Raw genomic sequence first — 24,736 nt, 5'->3', positions numbered from 1 at the left:
CCTGGGGATGGTCAAATAATGTGAAGTGTGCCCATTGATATACAAGGTTAGTTATGAAAAAGCGGTTGAAGTACTGGCAATGCCTATTAAACTCAAGGAGAAACATGGGCGGCAATGGTAGCTCAGTGGTTAGCACTGCTGCCCCACAATGCCCAGGGACCCAGGTTTGACTCCAGCCTGGGGCAGACATCTGTGCGAAGTTTACATGTTCTCCCCGTGTCTGCATGGGTTTCCTCCGGGTGCTCTGGTTTCTGCCTGCAGTCCAAAGATGTGCAGGTTAGGTGGATTGGCCATGCTAAATTGCCCATAGTGTCCAGGGATATGCAGGCTAGGTGGATTAACCATGGGAGATGCAGACTTACAGGGATAGGGTAGGAGGGTAGGAGGGGGGGATATGAGTGGAATGCCGTGTGGAGGGTCAATGTGTTTTCGGAAGGATGAATGACCGGCTTTGACACTGTAGGATTCTATGAAAATGGAATTTGAACATGTAAAGCTATAGGCAGAAGGAAAGTCTGATGTTGCTAGCCCCACCAATGTGTTGGAGAGAACTGAACCTTCAGGAAACAGAAGATTTGCTTCTTTAGTCACTGTTGAGGTGCAGCCTGGCATGGCAACCAAGTGATCTCATCATGAGTAATCACATTGAATCAGCAGCAAATATAAGTTCAGGTTAACTGCTAACTGGAAAAATGTACCAAGGTTCAGATGGAAAATAAAGCATTATATGAATGTTTTCCCAGGAAATATGATTGGGCTGACTAAACTGATCTCAGATTTACTCCAAGGAATTGCATTTGTTGATTGTGCAGGACAGGTGAACATTTGAATCAATCTGTGCCAAAAATCCAAGCAAGGTGACCATCTATTACAACTGGAGCACACGTTATTGAACATAATAGATACCTTTAGTCATTGCTGCATATTGAGGTATACCCTGTGAATTTTGCTGCACATGAGAAGGGAAGAGATGGTTAGGCAATGCTAGCAGTAGCAACACTCAACCATCAATTCCAACTCAGATGACTCAAAAATAAGTCAGATACTTGGAACTGGGATGGTTGTCCATCATATGATGCAATAGCTATTGGAAAGAATGTGACAACTGTCAACAAACTTCATTAAATTAAAATCAAAGTATTTTTAAGCTACCAAGTTAACAGGATTTGGGTCACTTATCTACAAATCCCCAAATGTTAATTTTGAAGATCAACTCAGTGCCTGATAATTACAATAAATACATTTTACTGAAAATTTAAAAACACAGTTGTATATATTTAACACATTATTGTGTTCAATGCCTTCAAGGCTCAACTCATGGCTAGTTCAATTTATGGGAACATAAGAAATAAGAGTCAGAGAAAGCCATCTAACTTATCGAGTCTCCTTTGCCTTTCAACTAAATCATGGTTGATTTTCTACCTCAATACCATTGTCCTGCACTACCTAGTTGCACTACATCCCTCAATATCTTTAATATTTAAAAAACTATTGACCTATATCTTGAATAAACACAATGAATGAGCTTCCACAGCCCTCTGAAGTACAGAATTGCAAAAATTCACCTCCCTGTGAAGAAATTCCTCCTTATATTATTCTATTTGGCCTACTTATTATTCTGAGACTGCGATCCTGGTTTTAAAAATTTTCCACCCCACCCAAACAGGGCGAAGTATCTTTCCTGCCCTGTTGAGCCCTTGTATGTTTAAATGAGATCACCTCTTGTTTTTCCAAACTCCAGAAAATATAGACCCAGACTCCTTATAGGACAACACTGCCCTTGTCGTGAACATCCATTGCACACTGTCTCTGGCAGGGATAGATTTATTTAGATAAGGAGACAAAAAAATGCACATGATATTCTAGGTCAGTCTCATCAAGCTTCATACAATTGCAGTGAGATTTCTTTACTCCTGTACTCAAACCCTCTTGCAATAAATGCCTATATATGATTTACCTTCCCGATTGTATGGGGCATGGCCACTTCCAGTGACTTATGAACAAGCCACCCAAGTCTTTTGGGACATCAACACTTCCCAACATCTCACTGTTTAAGAAATACTCATAGTTTCCATTTCTATTTTCAAAGTGGATACATTTACATTTTCCACATTATATCCCATCTGCCATGCTCTTGCCTATGCACTCAGCCTGTCAAAATCCCTGTGGAGCCCCTTTACATCGTCTTTACAGCTTCCATTCCTACCTTGCTTTATGAGATTTATAAACTTGGAAATATGACATTTATTCTTCAAATCAAAAATTGAGAAAGATTGTGAATGGCTGGGGACCAGGCAGTTATTGTTGGTTTCAGAGTTGTGAAAAAAAGGGCAGAATTTTAAATGATTTGAGAGGTAAGGAGATGCAAAGCCATTGAACGATTCATTCACACTCGAGAATTTAAATTGAAGGCACTGCTGAACACATAGCCAGTGTGGATCAGTGAACTGACTTGGCGATAAGTGAACAAGGCTTGGTGCAAGTTAAGGTACAGGCAGCTAGGTTTCAGGTCACCACACCCCAATTGAGGGGACAGTTTGAGAAGGCGAATCTTTCATGAGGACCTCAGCTAGTGCAGCAATCGTGTCCATGCTGTTGGCATCACTCTGCATTGCAAACTAGCCACCCAACCAACAGAGCTAACTGACCCCCTTCACTACTGCTAACGTCAAGCTAACAGGTCTGTAGTTCACTGTTTTCTCTCTGCTTCCCTTATTAAATAGTGAGGTTGTTTTTGCTAACCTCCAATCTGCAGAAGCTGTTCCAGAATCTGTAGAATTTTGGAAGATTACCACAAATACACTTATTATTTCTGTAGCCCACCTCTTCTAACACTGAGATGCAGATATCAAATCCAAGGATTAATGAATGGGACTGCAAGTTGATAGGTGCAATATGTGCTGACAAAGTATCTTAAGCAATTCACTTGCTCTTAGAATCATTTAAAATTATGACTATCATGGGATAATATTTAGGATATTTACCCAGAACCTCCATGTACACATTAAAGAGACCCACCACCTATAACAAAGTCACGTGAATGCTCATCAGTAACCCATTTTCAAACTGTGACTGGTCACACTGGGGTCAGTCAGGCACTAAGACTGCTGACTCAATTCTGATGCTGCGAACACTTTTAATATCAGCTCAAGCAAGGTTATGAAACACAACAGTAAAATACTGTATGTTAAAATATTGACTTTTTAACTCTCAGTCAAGATCTTGCATGCAGCTCAAATCTATCGAGGCCCATTTTTCAGTGAAATGAACTTGGGCACTGAACCCTACTTTTCATGGGCACAAGCCTATAGCCTCAAAACGATGCTCTAGCTGCAACAATCAACAACAGTAATAATCAGTACCCAATTAACAGTTTCACTTTGAGAAACTGTAGGGAAATAAACTGCAGGCAAAATGGTGTTAAATTGCAGTCACGAATTCTAATCTCAAATTTGATGCTTCAGATGTTGAAATAAAGATGCTGGTGCAATGTTAATTTTCTGGACTAGTAATCCAGAGGCTCAGACTAGTTTACTACAACATTAATTCAAATTCCACTGTGGCAGCAGGTGGAATTGAAATTCAATGCATAAGATCTAGAATGTAAAGCAAGATTCAGTAATACACACTGTGCAACCATTGTTGATGGCTGTAAAAGCTCATCTGGTTACTAATGCCGTTAGGGATGGAAATCTGCTGTCTTTATCTGGTTTAGATTGCATGCAATTTAGACAGTCAAGAATGTGGGCGACTCTTAACTATCCCCTGAAGTGGCCCAGCAAGTAGTTAGGGATGGGTGACAAGTGCTGGCATTGTCAATGATGGTCACATCCCAAGCAAGAATTTAAAAAAAGTCACATTACCAAAGTAATAGAAAGAAATCTAACCTGCCAAATGAATGCACAATGGAGTGTTTAACGGAGACAACGGCCAAAGGTGAAAAATATTCCACTTCCCTAGAATGATTATCTTCCACAAAACTCGATACAAATTTGTTGCTGATTTAATAAGTTGAAATTGATCACCTCAGAGTATTTCACTGGAAGTTTATTATTAGAATATTCTTTATAAATTATTATTATTATTTATTATTATTTAATTTATTAATTATGTATTTATATAATTTATTATTTATTTCTTTATAATTAGAATATTCTTATTCTAAATAAGGGAATGAAAATTGCCTTTATATTTGAGTGGCATCTCTTACTTGTGGAAAACGTTATAGGATATTTCTATCAAATGTCAATGTTGCTGAAATGTCAAGGATAAATGGAAACTATACAAAGGGTGGAATCTCCAAAATGCCAAGACCAGAACTGATTTATCATGCTGTTCTACATGAGTGTGATAAACCTTCATGTGGATTAATGTAATTGTACAGGACACTTATTAATCATTCTGTCCATATTTCAGTCTTCACACTCAGCCTCAAATCATGAGTTTCTTTTGTTCCCATACCACATATATGTTTTTCTATAATTATAACTACAAATCAGTATAGCTACTGATTTGTCACCTGAATCTAACATAATGCTGGTGTTAATACTATTGCAACTGGTTGTTGTATGGAAAGTAATGCAACTGACAGGTAGTAAAGTACTTAGGTATGGCCTGTCATTGGAGCATGACAGAAATTTCTAGTCGGGATGTTACTACTAGTAAAGAAAATTCTGGTATGAACAAAAATTGGGATTTTAATTGTTAATCCCATTGTATTGCTCTCAGCATCAATCATAGAAACTGTATCTTTTGCTTTCTGGTTTTCAAATGTCTTTAAAATATAAATATTTTTGCTAAGCTGATAAATGATATTCTGCAGTCTGGAAATAATGTGGCACCTGTAACGTTTGTTATCACATTAAACACTTCAGAAGTTCTTGTAAGTGATTCATAGCTTGAAACAATCCATCAATTCTGGATGCCAAAAGGTAATTAATATTTGGTTAAATTGAGATATGCTAGTGCAACAAAGCAAGAATCATAGAACATGGCCTAGCAACTGCTTAAAAATCTTGGCTCTTGGACAACTTTCCTTCAGTTCATGGTTCACTTCAAGTTCTTTGCAGGATTATGATAACAAAAGATATTGGAGATACTGCTGTGATGAGTGATTGAATAGTTGCTAAAGCATTCACTAAAATGACGCGAATCAAGCACGGCTGAATTGATTTACAAGTATGATGAGACTTGCATCAGACTTGTAATATGATCCCACCCTGAAATAGGTAGAATATGACCAAACATGTGTGTTTGATCAACAGATTCCTCTTTTCTATTCAGTAGCACAAATTAAATTCTTTATATGTTGCTACAACCAAGTGAGGGGGTAAAACAGCTCCCCTCATTTTAACCCCCTCATTTGTTCACAACAAATGCGTTATTTCTTTTTTTAGCACACAACTATATCACATTTCAATTACAATATAGTTACTAGTCAAAAACAAGATACCAATTAGGGAGTTTTCTTGAGCATAAAATGAAGGAATTCTACTACCTGCTAACCCAGAGAAAAATACTAAATTATTTTCTTCCAATACACACTGAGAGTCAGGTATAAAATTTTAAAAGGGGAAATAATATCCAGTACAATAGGAAAATAATAAATATATAGCTTAAAATGTTCTTAGAGTCCTTAAGTTGTTGTAGTTGAACCTGAGATCATAGTTGTTTAACTGTTGTTTTATTTCCTCAATAGTAACAAGATTTATATTTATCCTTAAGTTTTCAGTGAATTGATTTTTTCTGATTTGTTTGATCACTAATATTGTCTTTTGAAATGTTGAAAAAGGAACAGGGAGACAGGCTTCTAGTCATTACTGCTACTAATCCATTTCCTTTCCCTCTTTGTGATGGTCTACCAAGCAGTTAATGAAATATGGTTCATCTGTGTATTCCTGAGTCTGACTCTGTTGTATTTTTAGTTTGGACAGTTGCAGGCAACTCTTACTTGTCAGTACGTGCAACTTCTCATACAAATGTAAAATAGGGGTTGTGAGTTTCTTGACTCAGTCTACTGTTTTCAATATATTTCAAGTAAATGGCAGACTCATTTAAGTCAATTTAATTTACTACACATCGGTTTCCTAAACTTTCCTCAGTCTGTGGTCGGGCGATTGCTGCAGACATTGTGCCCATGTTTCTTTCATTTAGAAGGTCTCAGATACTAAAATCAGATGGTGGAAGGTGAAAATTTATTGTCTGTATTTTACAACAATTGTGACAAGATTTAGTTGGTGGGATGCATGCATCATTGTGTACTCTTCTGTATGTTTGTTCTTGAAAACATAAGCATAAAAGGGCACTTACATTTTAAACATATTGAAGGGCATCATTTGTTCATAATAAGGTAGGAACGTTATGAAACAAGAGTGACCAGTTTAAGATAAGGACTCGCCAAGACTGAAGTAAAGTTTTAAACTCTATCAGAACTGAAGCTCTGTCTATAGGCCTTAACCTAGATGCACAAATGCAGATGTATCATGCATCAAGTGGGTCAATATTTATCGTAACAGCCAACAAATCTACTTTAGTTAATACTTTGTGAACTGAAAGGAGGAAAACAAAAATGACACGTAAGCATTTACTAGGTGGTCCATTGAATGGCCTGAGATCATACTGTATATATGATAGACAATGGTTGTACTCGTACTGCTGAAAATGTGAAATCAAAGCAAAGTACTATGGAAGTGGTCTCACACCACTTAACTTCAATTCAGGCAAGTTCATGCTTGCTTCAGGCCACATTTTCTGCAGCAATTCAAACTGAAAATACTTTGTGTGGTATGCCAGACTTAAGAAAATATAACACATAGAATAGGCTACTTCACACTAAGCATTTTGAACTTTCCATATCTTCAGTGGCAAAATATCATTTGCTATCTTACCCACTTTAACTGATAAGGAGTCATCTGAATGATTCTGCCATTGTGATAAGCAGTATCAGTTCTTTACTTCCTACTCCTGCTAGCAATAATTGAGTGAACATTTTGAATGCCAGATTAAAAATAGAAAAGCTCAGTGATACAAACACTTGCTGAGATTTTGTCTAGGTCACCGCAGTGCTAAAGTTATACTGATTGGAAAGGTGCAGCTTTTGTTGCACAACATTCAAGAGTGAAGGGGTGATCACATTGTCTCCTTTGTGCTTTAAAAAAATGTAAAAACGTCAGAATTAAATATTCACTATTATTACCTGATGGTAACAATGTCATGAACAAAATGTCATTTTTTTCCCCAAAACTCTACATGTCCTGGGTTTAATAAAGGATGATGATGGTATTTCAATGCTTCATCTAGTAGTTTGCCAACAAATTAGGCCTGGCCCATTTAAATTAGCTCCCTGAAAGAAAAGAGAAGACTTGTGTTTATATGCCATCTTTCACAAACTTAGTGCTTTACAGTCAGCAAAGTATTTTGAATATGGCAGCTAATTTGCACACAGTGTAATTCCATAAGAACATAAGAAATAGGAGCAGGAGTAGGCCATCTGGCTCGTTGAGCCTGCTCTGCCATTCAATAAGATCATGGTTGATCTTTTTCGTGGACTCAGCTCCACCTACCTGCCCGCTCACCATAACCCTTAATTCCTCTACTGTTCAAAGATCTATCTTCACCTTAAACACATTCAATGAGGTAGCTTCAACTGCTTCACTGGGCAGGGAGTTCCACAGATTCACAACCTTTTGGGAGAAGAAATTCCTCCTCAGCTCCGTTCTAAATATAAAACCAGTAAATATCAGTTAGATAATTGAAACATAGACATACAGAACGTGGAACAGGAATAGGCCATTTGGCCATTCAAGCCTACTCCACTACTCAGTACGATCATAGCTGATCACCCAACTGAGCACACTGTTCCTGCTTTCTCTCCAAATCCTTTGATCTCTTTATACCTATGAACTATACCTAACTCCTTCTTGAAAATGTTCTGCATTTGAATTCCACAGGATCACTACTCTGTAAGTAAAGAAAGCTTTCCCCATCTCAATCCCAAGTCGCCTACCCTGTTCCTTTGTACTGTGACCCCTGGTTCTGGACTCCCTGGTCATCGGGAACATCCTCCCTGCATTTATTGTGTCTAGTTCTGTTAGATTTTTACAGGTTTCTATGTAATTCCCCTGTCAACGGTAATTTCCAATGAGAGTCATGTCCCCAGCCGCAGGTGGCATGTTGGTTGCTATGGCTGCTTTCTTAGGAAGGCAAATGGGATTCTCTGTGGAGAATGAAGAGCACCTAGCTCAGGGGAGAAGTCACAGCCTCGGGGCCTCTCAGAATGTGTGGGCTACACAGGATGACCACAGTTTTTTGGCCCTTACCCCATTTCCTGGAATTTCAAGATGCAGGTTCTGGACGTCTCAGGACACTGTGACAGAACTCTGCTGGATGCCATAGTTGAGAAGTGGGAGGCCATCCTCTGCTGGTGGCTGTGTAGGTCACAGTGTTTTATGTAACGCTGTCCTTCCAGGGAGCGATATAAGACCCATGTGGGATCTCTCAGTCATGCACCCGCAAACCCACCAGGACAGTGACCGATGCCATCTTGGCAAGATCACATCAGTTCCTTTCAGTTCCCAATCACAGGGTCAGTGCTGCAGCCCGAGCAGTAAAATTGGGGAATGTAGCTGGCTTCCCCCCTGGTACAGGGTGCCGCTGGCTGTAAATGGGTGGCACTGAGAGGGCTGTATCACAACTATGGGGACGTGATGGCCTAGTGGTATTATTGCTAGACTGTTAATCCAGAGACCCAGATAACGTTCTGAGGACCCGGGTTCGAATCCCACCATCTGCCGTGGCGGGATTCGAATTCAATAAATATCTGGAATTAAGAATCTAATGGTGACCATGAATGGATTGTTGATTGTCGGGAAAATCCATCTGGTTTACTAATACCCTTTAGGGAAGGAAACTGCCATCCTTACTTGGTCTGGCATCCATGTGACTCCAGGTCCGCAGCATTGTGGTTGACTCTTAACTGCTTTCTGGGAAATTAGGGATGGACAATAAATGCTGCCTGGCCAGCGACGCCCTCATCCTGTGAATGAATAAAAGGAAAAAAAATCACTGCGGAATTCGTCACCAGGAAGGGATACCACTCCATTGATGTTCAGGTGATCTGTGAGAACTGCTACCGCTTCCCCAAAGTGTGTGCCCACTACCCTGGTAGCTGCTACCACTTCTACACCTTGCATCACTCTCACATAATTGGTGTGTATCAGGGTCAAGGCTGGTTACTGAAGAACAAGGGCTAACCACTGTGATCGTGGCTGATGACACCATTGCATAGTTACTGACTGATGTGGAGCATAGATACAGGTACAATGCTGCCCAGGTTTCATTGTAGCTGAGTTAACCTAGGGATAGGAAAAGTGTGTGGCCTGGGTAGATAAACAGTTACTAGGGTGAGAGTGTAGGGTTATATGTGCAAGAGAGTGTCAGCCATGCCGGTTATGTGCCAGTGAGCAGTATGGCTTTGTCGCTGCTGTGCCATGATGTTGCCGGTGAGAGGCTTTGCCAGACGGCCAACGCTTGCTGAAGTGCACAGCAGTCTTTCAAAGGTGGCAAGGGACACCAGTCTTTCAGTGGGATATCCATTGATTGGTCAGCTGTTCGTGAACCTGCATGTGGTAAGAGTGGAATAGAATCAGATGTGAGGGATGCCATATTGGTGGACTAGGAAGTTAATGCAGCATGTTTCGTCAAGAAAAAGCAAGACATCTCACTAGACTTTGCAGTGAAAAACCTCTAAACAACTCAAAGCATCTTGGTCTTAACCAAAAATGTGTAAGGTTCAGTCTATAGTTCCATGTCAGGACAGTGAGTATCTTGCACGTGATGCTGTTCCCTTATATCTGCCACCCTTGTCATTCTAGATGGTGATGGGTTTGCAAAGTGTTGTCCAAAACAGCCTTGGTGAATTCCTACAGTGCATTCTGTAGGTAGTACACACTGCTGTTATTGAGTGTCGGTGGTGGAGGGAGTGGATGTTTGTGGATATGGTGCTGATCAAATGAGCTGTTTTGTCCTGGATGCTGTCAATTTTCTTAAGTGTTACTGGAGGTGCACTCAACTGGGCAAATGGGGAGTATTCCATCACGTGTCTGCCTTGTGGCTTTTAGCTGGAGGACAGGTTTTGGGGAGTCAGGAGGTGAGTTATGTGTCACAGGATTCCTAGCATCTGTCCTGTTTTTATGGCTGCAGTACTTATTAAATAGCCCAGTTCAGCTTCTGGTCAATGGCAGCTCCCAGGATGTTGGAGGATTCAGTGATAGTAACACCATTGAATGTCTCTTGTTGAGGATGGTTTATTGTCTGCCACTTTTGTGGTACCAGCATTATTTGCTACTCTCAGCCCAAGCCTGGATATTGACCAGGTCTTGTTGCATTTGAACATGGTCTGCTTCAGTATCTGAGGAGCTATGAATGGTACTGAAGATTGTTCAATCACTGATGAATATCCCCACTTCTGACCTTGTGATGCTGGGAAGGTCTTTGATGGAGTAACTAAAGATAGTTGGGCCTAGGACATTACCTTGAGGAACTCCTATAGTGATGCCCTGAAGCTGAAATAACTGACCTCCACCAACCACAACTAACTTTCTCTGCGCCAGGTATCACCCCAAACAACAGAGAATTTCCTGATTTCCATTGATTTTAGTTTTGCTAGGGCTTCTTGTTGACACACTCGATCAAATGTAGCCTTGATGTCAATGATAATCATTCATACTTCACATCTGAAATTCAACTATTTTGTCCATGTTTGAACCAAGACTCTAGTGAGATCAAGAGTTGAGTGGTTCTGGTGAAACCCAAACTGAGCATCTGTGAGCAGATTATTGCTAATTAAGTGCTGCTTGATAGCACTATCAATGATCCTTTCCAACACTGAAAGTGATGGCTATTGTATGTGTACCTTGTTTTTAAGAGAACACACCTTTAAGGACTTATACTGTGTTTATAAAATTTGTGACTCTTCCAGGCACTTAGTCAGCTATGGTTCTGTATGTTGTAGACCACATTAATCAGTTGGTTTGTTGAAATGTCTGCTTCATTGCTTGTAATGCATTTTACTGCCCTAAATAAAAACTTAACCATGGAGTTAATCCATCCCTGACAGTGTAAAGTCTGCATCTTTTTATTTTTCTCTATTTTAGATTGTGACCTAAAATGGAAAAGGATACTGCTGTAAATCAAAAAAAAAACAGTGAAGAAGTTGCTGCACTTTTACAGAAATCAATGGGAGTTGTTTTTACGCTGCTGCTTTGTTCAAGCAGCAGGCCATGATCTGTGTGCACTTGCAGAGTAAGCTTCATCTAGTGACTAAATGCTGATTGCACGAACCAATCAGGACCAGTTGTGGAGATCAGGAGACATCAGCATGACAACACCTCTCCGATTGGTTTGTGGGCTGGTAAACAGAGAGTATGTGAATATTTCAGCGGCAATAGCCTACAGACTGCAACAGATAAAGGGTCTCCTCTCTTTCTCTCTCTGTGCAATAAAGTAGCCAAAACCTAAAAGATAGATATTCTCACCTACCACTTGCTGGATGCCCTTGCCTCCAACCAGTGATTGAAAGACTGAACTGTTAGTGTACTAGTTGTCCTGTATCTGCAGTAAAAAAAAACTGAGAAAACTTGGAAAGCTCAGAGATCAGAAGGACTTGATAACCAAAAAGGATGTCTCATTGAATCCTGTGGTCTGGTGCTATTGAACTGAGTTCCCCCAATATTGGTTTTTCTCAACCAATAACATCCATTTGTTTGTTTGTCTGTATCTGTCTGTCTGTGTGTGTGAGGGTTTAAGATGGGGATTCGAGTTCCGTTGAGAACATTTATATGTAAACAATTTATAATTTGTTTGCCTGTGGTTAGAACTGATGTCTTTGTAATGAATAATAGTTTCTCATTAAGTACAGACACCCGATTGGTGTTTTCTGTTAACCTGAATTAATCAGACAGAAAAATGGAACTTTTTGAGTAAGTTGGTTCACTTTTTAAATTTTCTGACAAATCCATGAATCATGGGGCTCAGGCATCAGGGCACCTTCCAAGTGAATCATGACAGAAATGACTGAATATTAGACCATTACAATTAATATTTCAGAAATGGGAATGGATAGTGATGGCAATGGAAGTAGGATACATTAATGAAGCAATGAAATTCACAGAAAACAAAATTGAACTTTTATTTCCACATCATCCTTCACAACCCCAAGGTGTTCCAAAGCATGTCACAGCCTATGAAATACTTTATTGAGGACAGCACTGTGGGCCTGGTTCATGTCAAACAAGCTTGTAAGAAGTGCTCTCCACCCCTTATGAGAAACACAGATCTCCTCTTTTCTGCAAGGGATTCAGAATTGGTGAAATTCAGAGGTCACTGAACTCAGTAAAGCCGGGAGGTGAGGGAAATGCTGCCTTTCTGATTTATATATCCAACTGAAGAAAGCATTCCTGCTCTTCAATACCATCATGAAATCATTTATATCCAATGTGAAAAGACAAATGACAATGCTCTTGGGGATATAGGTTCAAATCTTACCTTAGCTGATGCTAAAATTCAATCAAAACTCTGGAATAAAGAGCTGTGTTGTAAACTCAGCTGGCTTACTTTAGGGAAGGAAATCTGTCATCCTTACCTGATCTGGTCCTCATGTAACTCTAGAACCACAGCAATGTGGTTTTCTTCTGGGTAATTAGGGACAGCCAATAAATGTTGGCTTAGCCAGTGACATCCCTGTCCCGTGAGTGAATTAAAACAAAACAAATGTGCCTGAGATGACAAGCACAAAACAATACGGTATTGCAATGGATTTATATATTTTCTAATCAACCTGTTCAGAGATGTTATTACACACCTCCAGAGATAGGGACACTACCACTGCACCACATGAGCCCCCATGCAATCGGTTTTACTTAACACTGAAGCAATTCACTGAGATGTTTCTACTAGAAAAAAAATGCTTAACTGGCATATGGAACAAGAATTTCATGGAAGATACATTTCTGCTGAAAATGCACAAATTTATTCCATTTAATTTAATGCATTAATAAATTGAAGGGTTACAGATTATAGACAGAATGAAGTGCAGGTTATTTCATCAGAGCAAAGCTTATAGTGTTGGAAAATTATTTGCACTAATTATTGTGATGATGCAAGTTTAAATTAAATACAGAAAAAGATTAACCTATTAGAAATTTGAATTTGGAATTCTTTGTGAGCAGTTCCTTGAGGTACAGATTGGCACTTTGAGTGTTGTTAAAATTGCATGATTGTTTACTTGACTTCTTTGAATAGATATACAGTGTGAAATGCAGTCCACAGTAAATTGTCTATTCATTAATCATTTCAATTTTAGTTCAGCAAAAAAAAAGTACATCAATTGAGCAATCAATATATCCTTTGAATTCAGTCTGATAACGTTAGCTTTATTGCCATATCTCCTGAACACCCTCCAGCAGATGGCTTCCCACTTCATTGAACAGGTTGGTCCATGTGGTGCAGGGAGCCCAACAGTGCTGTTGGGTTGGGAGTTCAGGGATTTTGACTTAACAAAAGTGAAGGAACACCAATGTTTATTCCAGCTGGAAAGGTTTGCGTCTTGGGATTTCAAGATTTGCCTATGTAATTGTTGTTCAGGAGGGCTTGATAGGTGATGTTATGGGTAGGGGCTGGTTATGTGCAGTATAGAACATTTTGCTGAAATCAACAATTTCAAGCCTTTGGCTATGACCCAAAGTAAAGAGGCTGATGTTGTAACTAACAGGTTAGCACACGTATGAAATGATTTGACTCTTCTGACTTTAAAGACCAATTTGTTTACATTGCATCATGAACATTTTGGCAGTAGGGAGCGAGGGAGTGTAAAACGGATGAGATTGAATGGAGAGGGAAATCAGGAGAGTTGTACAGCAGGCAGCTGAATCTGCATTCCTTGTTTCACATCCCCACTCAAAAGTAAAGTTCTGTGCATTATTTGCGGCATCAGCGATGTCCTATTCTATAAAGATTGAACTGGAACATGATTAAAACCACGTCATTTTAAAACTGCACATTTGACAGTGACAAACGTATGTCACACCTGCAGTGTTGCATTAATGTTAATTTTCCTTCCCACAAATGTGCAGGCAGATATCTTATGAAAAAGATTTTCACATGACAAAGGTAGTAGGTGATGCACCGGAATAGTTGACATGTGTGTATGCACAACATAAATTTGGGAGTTTCCATTAGGATTTGGCACTTTTGCCTTCATTGGTCAGAACATTGACTATAGGAGTTGGGACATCATGTTACAGCTGTATAGAATATTGGTGAGGCCACTTTTGGTGTACCGTGTACTGTTCTGGTCACCCTGCCACAGGACGAACGTTATCAAATTGGAAAGGGTACAGAAAAAATGTACAAGGATGTCACCAGGACTGGAGGGTTTAAGTTAGAAGGAGAGGCTGGATAGGCAGGGACTTTTTTCCGTGGAGTGTAGGAGATTGAGAGGTGACCTAACAGAGATCTATAAAATCATGAGGGGCATAGGCAAGGTGAATTGCAAAGGTTTTTCCCTAGGGTAAGGGAGTTCAAAACAAGAGTGCATAATTTTAAGGTGGGAGGGGAAAGATTTAGAAGGAACCTGAGGGGCAACTTTATCACAAGTAGGGTGGTTCATATGTGGAATGAACAATCAGAGGATGTGGTAGATGTGGGTTCAGGTACAACATTTGAAAGACATTTGGATAGGTACATGAATATGAAAGATTTAGACGGATTTGTGCCAAACACAGGCAAATGGCGTTAGTTCAGTTTGTGAAAACTGGTCAGCATGGATGGGTTAGACTGAAGGTCTGTTTCCATGCTGAACGGCTCTATTATAGTTGGTCTGGATTGCAAACTGTTACCTCTGACTACAAGATTCTATCTCTGATGTCCAGCTTTCTACAGCAAACATGTGGCTGGAAGATCTGCAGGATATTTAACTCAGAAGAGATGAGATACAGACTCCTTTCGGAAGCCCAGATGTCCCAGCTCCTCCCAGACATTTTCAAACTCCTCATCCCCCTAAAATCAAGGTGAAGAGGAATCTCAAACTGGAATCAATGTTGCACTATGTATTCCCCACACTCAGTAATCCTCTGACATGCTTAAGGCCCACCACCATAGTATCAGGGCAGCACGGTGGTTCAGTGGTTAGCACCAGGGACCCAGGTTCAATTCCAGCCTTGGGCGACTGTCTGTCTGGAGTTTGTACATTTTCCCCGTGTCTGCGTAGGTTTCCTCCCACAGTCCAAAGACCTGCAGCTTAGGTGAATTGACCAGGCTAAATTGCCCACAGTGTCTAGGGATGTGCAGGGAAGGTGGATTGGCCATGGGAAATGCAGGGTTACAGAGATAAGGTAGGGGATGCTCTTCAGAGGGTCGGTGTGGACTTGCTGGGCCAAATGGCCTGCGTCCACACTGTAGGGATTCTATGATGAAAAACAGAAAGTTCTGGCAATATCTGTGGAAGGAAGGCAGAGTTAACGCTTCAGGTCCAGTGACCCTTCTTCAGAACTGAATATTGTCAGATGCTGTTATCAAAACTTAGGCCTGCTTTTCTCAGGTGCTTTGATGGTGATTCATTTTAGGGCACCTGTGAAGACTTGTCAATTTCATAACTTTTGAATATTGTAAAGAACCTGCTGACGTAAAATGAAGATTTGGCAGTGACATTATGCTGCCAGCCTTGTCAGTAGCAATGTTAGCCCAGTTATAACACCACCATCCCACCACCTCCCCTCAAGTATTTTGGATAGTCCAAGTGTTTGTCATTTATCATGCAATCTTTCTGGAGCTGCTCTAATATTGGAAAGAATCTTAAAATAATGTTATATATTTCTCTAAAGGTTTTGCCTATGGGATTTCTGGGTACAGTGATTAACTAAACTTGCAGTTTATACACTCCTCTAATTTATTTCTGTGAAAAACTGAATTCCAGTATGTTGGCTCATTTCTGAAACTGGTTGATAAAACATACAAAAAATGTAAACCTTTCATGACCTTAAGGAGTCCTAAAACAGAAAATGAAGTGCATTTGTTGTTGTATTAAAGAATCCTAGCAGTAACCCAGCTAATTGCACACAGTAATCTCCACATATGACACATTGGTTGAGAGATACATGTTTGATTGTTTTCCTTGTGTGGGTCATCAGGCATTGATACAAGCTCAGGCTAGACTTCTTAGCAAATGCTTATCTACGTTTATTGTCAAACTGGTGCATGATGGTAAGGCTACAGAGCAGGAGGCTTTGAGTTTTACTGGATCCAACTTCATCTTGTAAAGTGTGTGATCTTCCATAGTTCAGGTGGAAGCATGTTGCTGGTGCAGAGCAGTGGGCATTTTTACAGCATTTGACAGTGCTGTGCTTAATTTCAAACTGATACATGTGTAAGCAAAACCTTCAGTCACAGTCTGCAGGCACCACATTCACATTATCTGTTAAAACCCGGGAACTTTATTACTAATTGCAAAGTTTCAATTGTATTAGTGAAGCTTAAGGACGGTAATAAATATTATTGGGAGCCCGGGGATTTACTATTATGAATGAATTAGATAACTTAATTAATTGAGACACAATAAAGATGACAAGTTAAGTGAAGTATTGCAATTGTAGAATGTGGATGCTCCTTGTATCACAAATGAAAAGTGGTCAGTGTTCGCAGCATAAGAAACTTTGGCTATGAATTGGATACTGAGTTGCAGACATTGGAAGTCACAACAGGGATGGTAAAAGTTACTTACATACTTTTGATCCTGGACGTGACCACACCTCTTAGAATAGGATCTGCTGATTTAGTCAGGGGTCAGGGACAGGAAGGTGTGTCTGCAAGTGAGACACTCAAGATAGACGTGAAATGAACTGCAACTAATTCACCCAGTTTATTATAAAAAAATCAATAGCAACCCCAATGACAAAGGATATAATGGACTTTACTAAATCATAGACACACTGGAAGAAAACATCCACTGTTTGTCAATTAAAAATTAAAAACCCACTCATTGTGAGTTGATTTATACCTTGGTATTTATTGCATAGTCCCTGTCCCATTATAGGTGGTGGAAGTATTCCGATCATTCTCTGTGACGTTAACTAACAGTGACATCAAAGAAGATTGCAGGATTTACCACAATGCTATAGTTCAGAGGTCATTCATCAACATTTACACTTGCATAGTTTAGGGTGCCATTTGAACTGGTCTAATTGTGGTCCACCTTCCTACTGTATTTTAATTCAACTTATCCTATATGCAATGCACTCTTCCCCACTACAGAAAAGAGCATTATAGAGTCATACAGCATGGAAACAGACCCTTCAGTCCAATTCATCCATGCTGACCAGACATCCCTAACTGACCTAGATCCATTTGCCAGTATTTGGCCCATATCCCTTTAAACCCTCCCTATTCACGTACCCATCCAGATGCCTTTTAAATGTTGTAATTGTACCCACCTCCACCATGTCCTCTGGCAGCTCACTCCAAACACGCACCACATACTGCGTGAAAAAGTTACCTCTCAGATCCATTTGAAATCTTTTCCTTCTCACCTTAAACCTATATCCTCTAGTTTTGGACTCCCCACCGTAGGAAAAAGCCCTTGGCAGTTCACCCTATCCATGTTCCTCATGATTTTATAAACCTCTGTAAGGTCACCGCTCAATCTTCAATGCTCCAGGGAAAAAAGCTCCAGCCTATTCAGCCCATCCTTTTAACTCAAATCTTCCAGCCCTGGCAACATCCTTGCAAATCTTTTCTGCACCCTCTCAAGTTTAGCAACATCCTTTCTGTAGAAGGATGACCAAAATTGTATGCAGTATTCCAAAAGTGGACCGAGCAATGTCCTGTACAAGCGCAACATGATATCTCAACTCCTGTACTCAATGTTATGACCAATGAAGGCAAGCATGCCAAATGCCTTCTTCACCACCCTGTCTACCCACAACTCCACTTTCAAGGAGCTATGCACATGAACCCTTAGGTCTCTTTGTTCGGCAACACTCCTCAAGATCTTACCATCAACTGTTTAAGTCCTGCCCTGTTTAAGTCTGCCGATGCCGACAAAACAGATGACAATCAGAGGACACGGTACAACAGAAGACACTAGTAATGCTACCCTTCTTGAAAAATATATCAGAAATGACAACCAGGCTCCTTAGACCACAGACGATCATGATTGCACTGCATCAACACTGCGTCAAATGCTATCAAGGACTAAAGGCCCCATACTGGCAGTAAACAGGACTAACGTGATATACAGAATCCCATACAGCGACCGTAATAAACATTCCAGTAGACAAACAGGGAGGAAACTGATGACCAGGATACACAAACACCAGATGGCAGTAAAGACACGACCAATATTCACCTGTCTCGATACACACAGACAATGGAGGCCATCAGTTCGACTGTGACAAAGTGACTATACTGGAACAAGTGAACACCAGACATGCAAGGGAATTTCTGGAGGCCTGGTTTTCTGGTACTCAACTCGGGAATCCATTAACAAACACACAGAAATAGACCCTGTATACAGACCACTGCTAAAAAACAGAACTGGAAGTGACAAGACCCACCATACCAGGGGATCATATAAATTCGGAATGGAGCAGAACACCAACGCTTCAATTAGAGGTCACACTGATGATGTTGCCTAGAATGGTAACAAAACATCTGCACATCATGGCTCGGCGAGCAAACAAACAACTGCATCCACAACCCGAGCTACAAATTTTTGCTCTGAGATAATCCTTTTCACTATCCACTACACCACCCAATTTTGTGTCATTTATAAATTTACTAACCATACCACTCATATTCACATCCAAATCATTTATATAATAAAGAAAACCAATGGACCCATCACCGATCCTTGTGGCATACTACTGGTCACAGGCCTCCAGTCTGAAAAACAACCCTCCACCACTACCCTCTGTCTCTTAACTTCAAGCCAATTTTGTACCCAGTTGGCCAGCTCCCCCAAATTCTGTCTGATCTAACCTTACTAACCAGTCTACCATGCAGAACCTTGTTGAACGCTTTGCTGAAGTCCACATTGACAACGTCCACCATTCTGCCTTCATCAATCTTTTTGTCACCCCTTCAAAAAACTCAATCAAGTTAGTGTGACATGATTTCCCACGTACAAAGCCATGCTGCCTATTCTTAATCAGTCCTTGCCTTTCCAAAAACAAGCATGGAACGAGGAGTCCCAAATTCAACTCAGCAAAGCTCATGGAAACTTTACTGTACTTTATCTAGTTAATCTGCTGGGCGATCAATCCATATAGTAACCACAGAACCTTGCCTGGTGTAATTAAATATAACTCAGAAGATGGTCTTTGAATGCTTGGGATCAAATCCCACCAGGCACAGAGGTGTGTCACAAAATGTTCAAACAGGTTGATTAATAATAATTTACCCACCATGAGTTAGGAAAAGCCAAATACAATAAGTTTCCAGATCTGTATTGTAGTGAGTTGCAAGTCTAAACCCTGTATTTATACCAATTGTGCTGATGATTCATCCAAATTCCAGACACCATTCAATGTTTATTACACAAAGCAATCTCACAAAAACATCTTTCAGCTCAACTCCCTACATCTCTAAACCTGCTCCCCACGAACATCTGGTTTTATGTTTATCAAACTAGGGAAAGTCTCCACTCATTCCCACACAGGCCATTATCATTAAAGGGAGATGTTTTTAATGGGGCCATTCTTTGGGATTAATGTATTCATCGATCTTTGACTGACATATGGGCCCTTAATCTGTCTGCCATTGTTGGATGCAGATTGGGATCAATGATGCAATTTATTACAGGCTTCAGTGAGTGTTAAACAACGATCATTTTTACGACTTTATTGAACCCATCAATTTGTTCCAGTTTCTTAATTCCAAGATGTAAGTTATTTTACACGTATGAGTCCTTAGCAAGAAGAATTTAGGGCAAAAGGATCCAAAGCAAACTCCAAGAGAAATGAATTGTGTGAATGGAATTATAAGACTGTAAATGGAAACATCGGAATGGTTTGGGTCGGGGTGGGGAGAGGGGTAGACCATTCAGCTGATCACATCTCTTCAGTTTTTCAATGGTATCATGGCTGATTGGAGAGGTAATGGTCCCTGTGAGATATAGTTAGTTTTATTGGGTGACAAAGGACAAAAAGTATTAACACTCTAAATCTCAGTAGAATGCAATCCTGGGGGTTGCAAAGGGATTTCACATCATTGTGCCTTTCATCACTACATCTGTTAAGTCTTGGAAGTATAATCCCCAGTATTTACCTGAGTCAAACAGCCAAAAATCTACCTGCTATCAACAAGATGCTCAGGCCTCTTATGAAATCAAATGAAATAAAAAGTACTGGTTTGTTGCCCCTCCTTTAGAATCCTTTCTATTCTCTATGCCTGGTTCCATGCCTGGCCACAAATAACCACCCATCCCAACACCTCACTGCAGGCTATCCCCCACTAGGGCCCATTTGTCCAAGTCTGAGGTCAGAATTCAATTTCTCAACCACTGTAAACATACCTAGTCTGTGCTGAATCTACAGGAGCTCTGGTGTAGAGAGAACCCTCATCTTCTCTGATAGTTGAGCTGTATATATTGAAGTGTTGATATTAGTAAAGAACAGGTTGAATCACCTTCCATTCCTATGAAATGGCTCTCAGTTCCAGACTTTCATTAAAAAGTAAAAACACAGAAAAATTTTGACTGCATTAAAATCAACTCAGAACTATCAACCCATGAAGATCTTCAGAATTAGGGTGACATGTGGCTCGGTGGTCAGCACTGCTGCTTCACAGCACCAGGGACTCAGGTTCAATTCCACCCGTGGGTGACTGTGGAGTTTGCACATTCTCCCTGCGTCTGTGTGGGTTTCCTCCCACAGTCCAAAGATGTGCAGGTTAGGTGGATTGGCCATGTTAAATTGCTCATGGTGTCTAGGGACGTACAGGCTAGGTGGATTAGCCATGGGAAATGTAGGGTTACAGGGGTGAGGCAGGTCTGGGTGGGATGCTCTTTAGAGAGTTTGTGTGGACTTGATAGGCTGAATGGCCTACTTCCACACAGTAGGGATTCTATTCCAATCTATGGAATATGTGACTCAAACAATGCAAAGCTTTCTGAAGCTCTGTGAATGTTTTGAGTGAAGAAGATTTTGACAAAAAGGTGAAACCTTTGGGCTGACACCTAATTTGCCAATGAACAGCCAACAGAGAAGGCTCTAGGGTTCAATAGTGCTTGAAAAGAGTGGCCTGCACTCAAAAGGATCACCACTTATGATACAAGAAGATCACATGTTCCTTCACAAATGGCATTGCAAGGGCAGCTCAGCATTGAATGCTGATCATCTGGATCAGCCTGCTCACCACAGTGTGAACGAATTCAATGTAGCTGACAAACATTTGCTGCAGGATTTAAGGTAATCCACTGAGCAGCACACAGCACTGTGATTCACCTGCCCAGCTTGGATTTAGAGTTGTCAAGCTGCTAAATGCCACACACAAGAGGCTGATCCTCATGGGTGCTCCCTAATGTGCATGTCCTTGTATGGGATAGAGAGAAGACCAAGCTTGTGCAGCCACAGAGAGGGTACCTGACAAAGTCTTCTCAGGGCATTTTCAATTCAAGTTTGAAATAGTTTCTTTGTATTTCACCCTGTACGTAACACACTCCTGCACATGTGTAGAGTACAAATGCATGAAGCCTTACTGACTTGTTTCCATCCTGTAAAATGCTTTGGATCTGGACAGACATGTTCTTTCAGCTTGAGAGTGATTGGATCCCTTTATTGATCTCCAAAAGCTTAAAAGTAATTGAGCAAAGAAAACAGCGAATGGTGGAAATCTGCAATGGAAACAGAATAAATTAGAGATGAAACTGAACAGTATCTGTAAAAGAAATGTTGGCATTTTGGCTTGTGGCCTTGAACCAGGAAGAGAATAATTTTAAAGAATTACTCTGCCAACAATTAACTTCTCTTTCTATTCCAGGTGCTAACTGTGCGTTTCAATGATTTTCTTTTATTTTTATTCCGAAGTTTTCAAATTTCATGTCTAAATCCAGGGGTGATGGATGATGGTTCAAAGTCACAACAACAATAATAAGGATGGGGAGGAATCTGTTAAGTATGTACAAGAAAATTTTCTTATTCAATATATGGATATACCTACCAGAAATGGGGCAATACAGGTAGGACAAGTGACTGAGGTGTCGATGGGGGAGCACACTGGGGCAAGTGACCATAATTCTATTAATTTTTAAATTGTTATGGATAAGGAAAGAACTGTTCAAAAAGTTAAAGTTCTGATTTGGAGTAAGGACCATTTTGATGGCATCAGACAGGAACTTTGAAAAGTTGATTGGGGAGGCTGTTCACTGGTAAAGGGACAATTAGGAAATGGGAGGCTTTTAAGAATGAGATAATGAGAGTTTAGAGGCAGTATGTTCCTGTCAGTGTGAAGGAGAAGGCTGGTAGGTGTAGGGAATGCTGGATGACTAGAGAAAATGAGGCTCTGGTCAATAAAAAGATGGAGGTATTTATCAAGTATAGACAGCTGGCATCAAGTGAATCCCAAGAAGAGTATGAGGGCAGTAGGAGTATTCTTAAGAGGGAAATCAGGAGGGCAAGAAGGGAACATGAGATGTTTTAGCAAATAGAGTTAAGAAGAATCCAAAGGATTCTACAAATACATTAAGGGCAAAAGAGTAACTAGGGAGAAAACAGGGCCCCTTAAAGATCAACAAGGCCACCTATGTGTGGAATCACAGGAGAAAGGCGAGATACTAAATGAATATTTCACTTCAGTATTTACGGTTGAGAAGGACATGGAAGGTCGAGAAGCTGGGAAATAAATAGTGATACCTTGAAAAGTGTCCATATTACAGAGGAGGTGGTGTTGGATACCTTAAAATGCATAAAGTTAGATAAAACCCCAGGAACTGAGCAGGTGTTTCCCAGAACTTTGCAGGAAGTTAGGGAAGAGATTGCTGAGCCCCTTGCTCAGATACTTGTATTATCGACAGCTGCAGAAGTGAGGTGCTGGAAGACTGGAGGTTGGCTAATGTGGTGCCATTATTTCAGAAAGGTTGTAAGGAAAAGCCAGTGATCCTTACATCAGTGGTGGATAAGTTGTTGGACGTGTTTCTGAGGGACAGGATTTACATGCATTTGGAAATACAAGGATGGATTAGGGATAGCCTGCATGCTTTTGTGCATGGGAAATCATATCTTACTAACTTGATAGAATTTTTTGAAGAGGTGACAAAGAAGATTGACGAAGGCAGAGTGGTAGACATTGCTTATATGGACTTCAGTAAAATATTTGACAAGGTTCCACATGGTAGACTGGCTAGTAAGGTTAGATCAATACGAGGTGTTGTATTTTGGTAAGGCAAACCTGGACAAGACTTAAACAGTTAATGGTAGGACCTAGGGGAATGTTGCTAGACAAAGAGACCTAGGGGTGCAGTGCATAGCTCCTTAAAAGTGGAGCTGTTAGTAGACAGGGTGGTGAAGAAGGCATTTGACACGCTTGCCTTTATTGGTCATATTGGAGTTGGGAGGTCATGTTGCAATTTGACAGGACATTGGTGAGGCCACTTTTGGAATACTTTGTACAGTTCTGGTCACCCTTCCATAGGAATGATGTTGTTACACTTGAGAGGGTTCAGAAAAGATTTACAAGGATGTTACCAGGACTGGAGGGTTTGAATTATAGGGACAGGTTGCATAGACTGGGGCTTCATTCCCTGGAGCATCAGAGACTGAGGGGTGATCTTATAGAGGTTTATAAAATCATGAGGGGCATGGATAGGGTGAATTTCCAAGGTCTTTTTCCTTGGGTGGGGAGTCCAAAACTAGAGGGCATAGGTTTAAGATGAGAGGGGAAAGACTTGAGATGTAACTTTTTCATGCTGAAGTCGTATGTGTATGGAATGAGATGCCAGAGGAAGTGGTGAATGCAGGTACAATTGCAACACTTAAAAGGCATCTGAATGGGTTTATGAATAGAAAGGGATTAGAGGGCTATGGGCCAAATGCTGGCAAATGGGACCAAGTCAAATGGGGACGTTTGGTTGGATGTGTTGGACCAAAGGGTCTGTTTCCATGCAATATGACTGTATGACTCTAACCAAATGGACCCAAAATAAAGAGGTTGACTGCATTACAGCAGCCATTATTTTATACCATACTTCATTTCATCTCATTCTCCTTAGACTGACACACACTCCACGACTGCAGCCCTCATTTGTAGAGTAAAGGCTTAGCCTTGGTGCAAGGTGTCACTGATTGCATGCACATCCCTCTGTGGGTAGGCTATGCTAATTCTGCTTCAACTGAGCTTCCACTGATAGCAGCTGAAAGCTGCTGCCTATTGCTCTATCTGAGAGATTAGCCATCAGACATTATGGTATCAATGTGGATTTCACAAGTTTCAAAATCTCCCCTCCCCCTACCGCATACCAAAACCAGTCCAGCTCGTCCCTGCCTCCCTAACCTGTTCTTCCTCCCAACTATCCCCTCCTCCCACCTCAAGCCGCACCTCCATCTCCTACCGACCAACCTCATCCTGCCCCCTTGACCTGTCCGTGCTCCCTGGACTGACCTATCCCCTTCCTAACTCCCTACCTATACTCACCTTTACTGGCTCCATCCCCGCCTCTTCGACCTGTTTGTTTCCTCTCCACCTATCCTCT

Source organism: Rhincodon typus, chromosome 9 (assembly GCF_021869965.1).
Source record: "Rhincodon typus isolate 14 chromosome 9, sRhiTyp1.1, whole genome shotgun sequence".
In the NCBI taxonomy this organism is placed as follows: Eukaryota; Metazoa; Chordata; class Chondrichthyes; order Orectolobiformes; family Rhincodontidae; genus Rhincodon; species Rhincodon typus.
The sequence above is the reverse complement of the archived record's forward strand: the minus strand, read 5'-3'. Positions refer to the sequence as shown.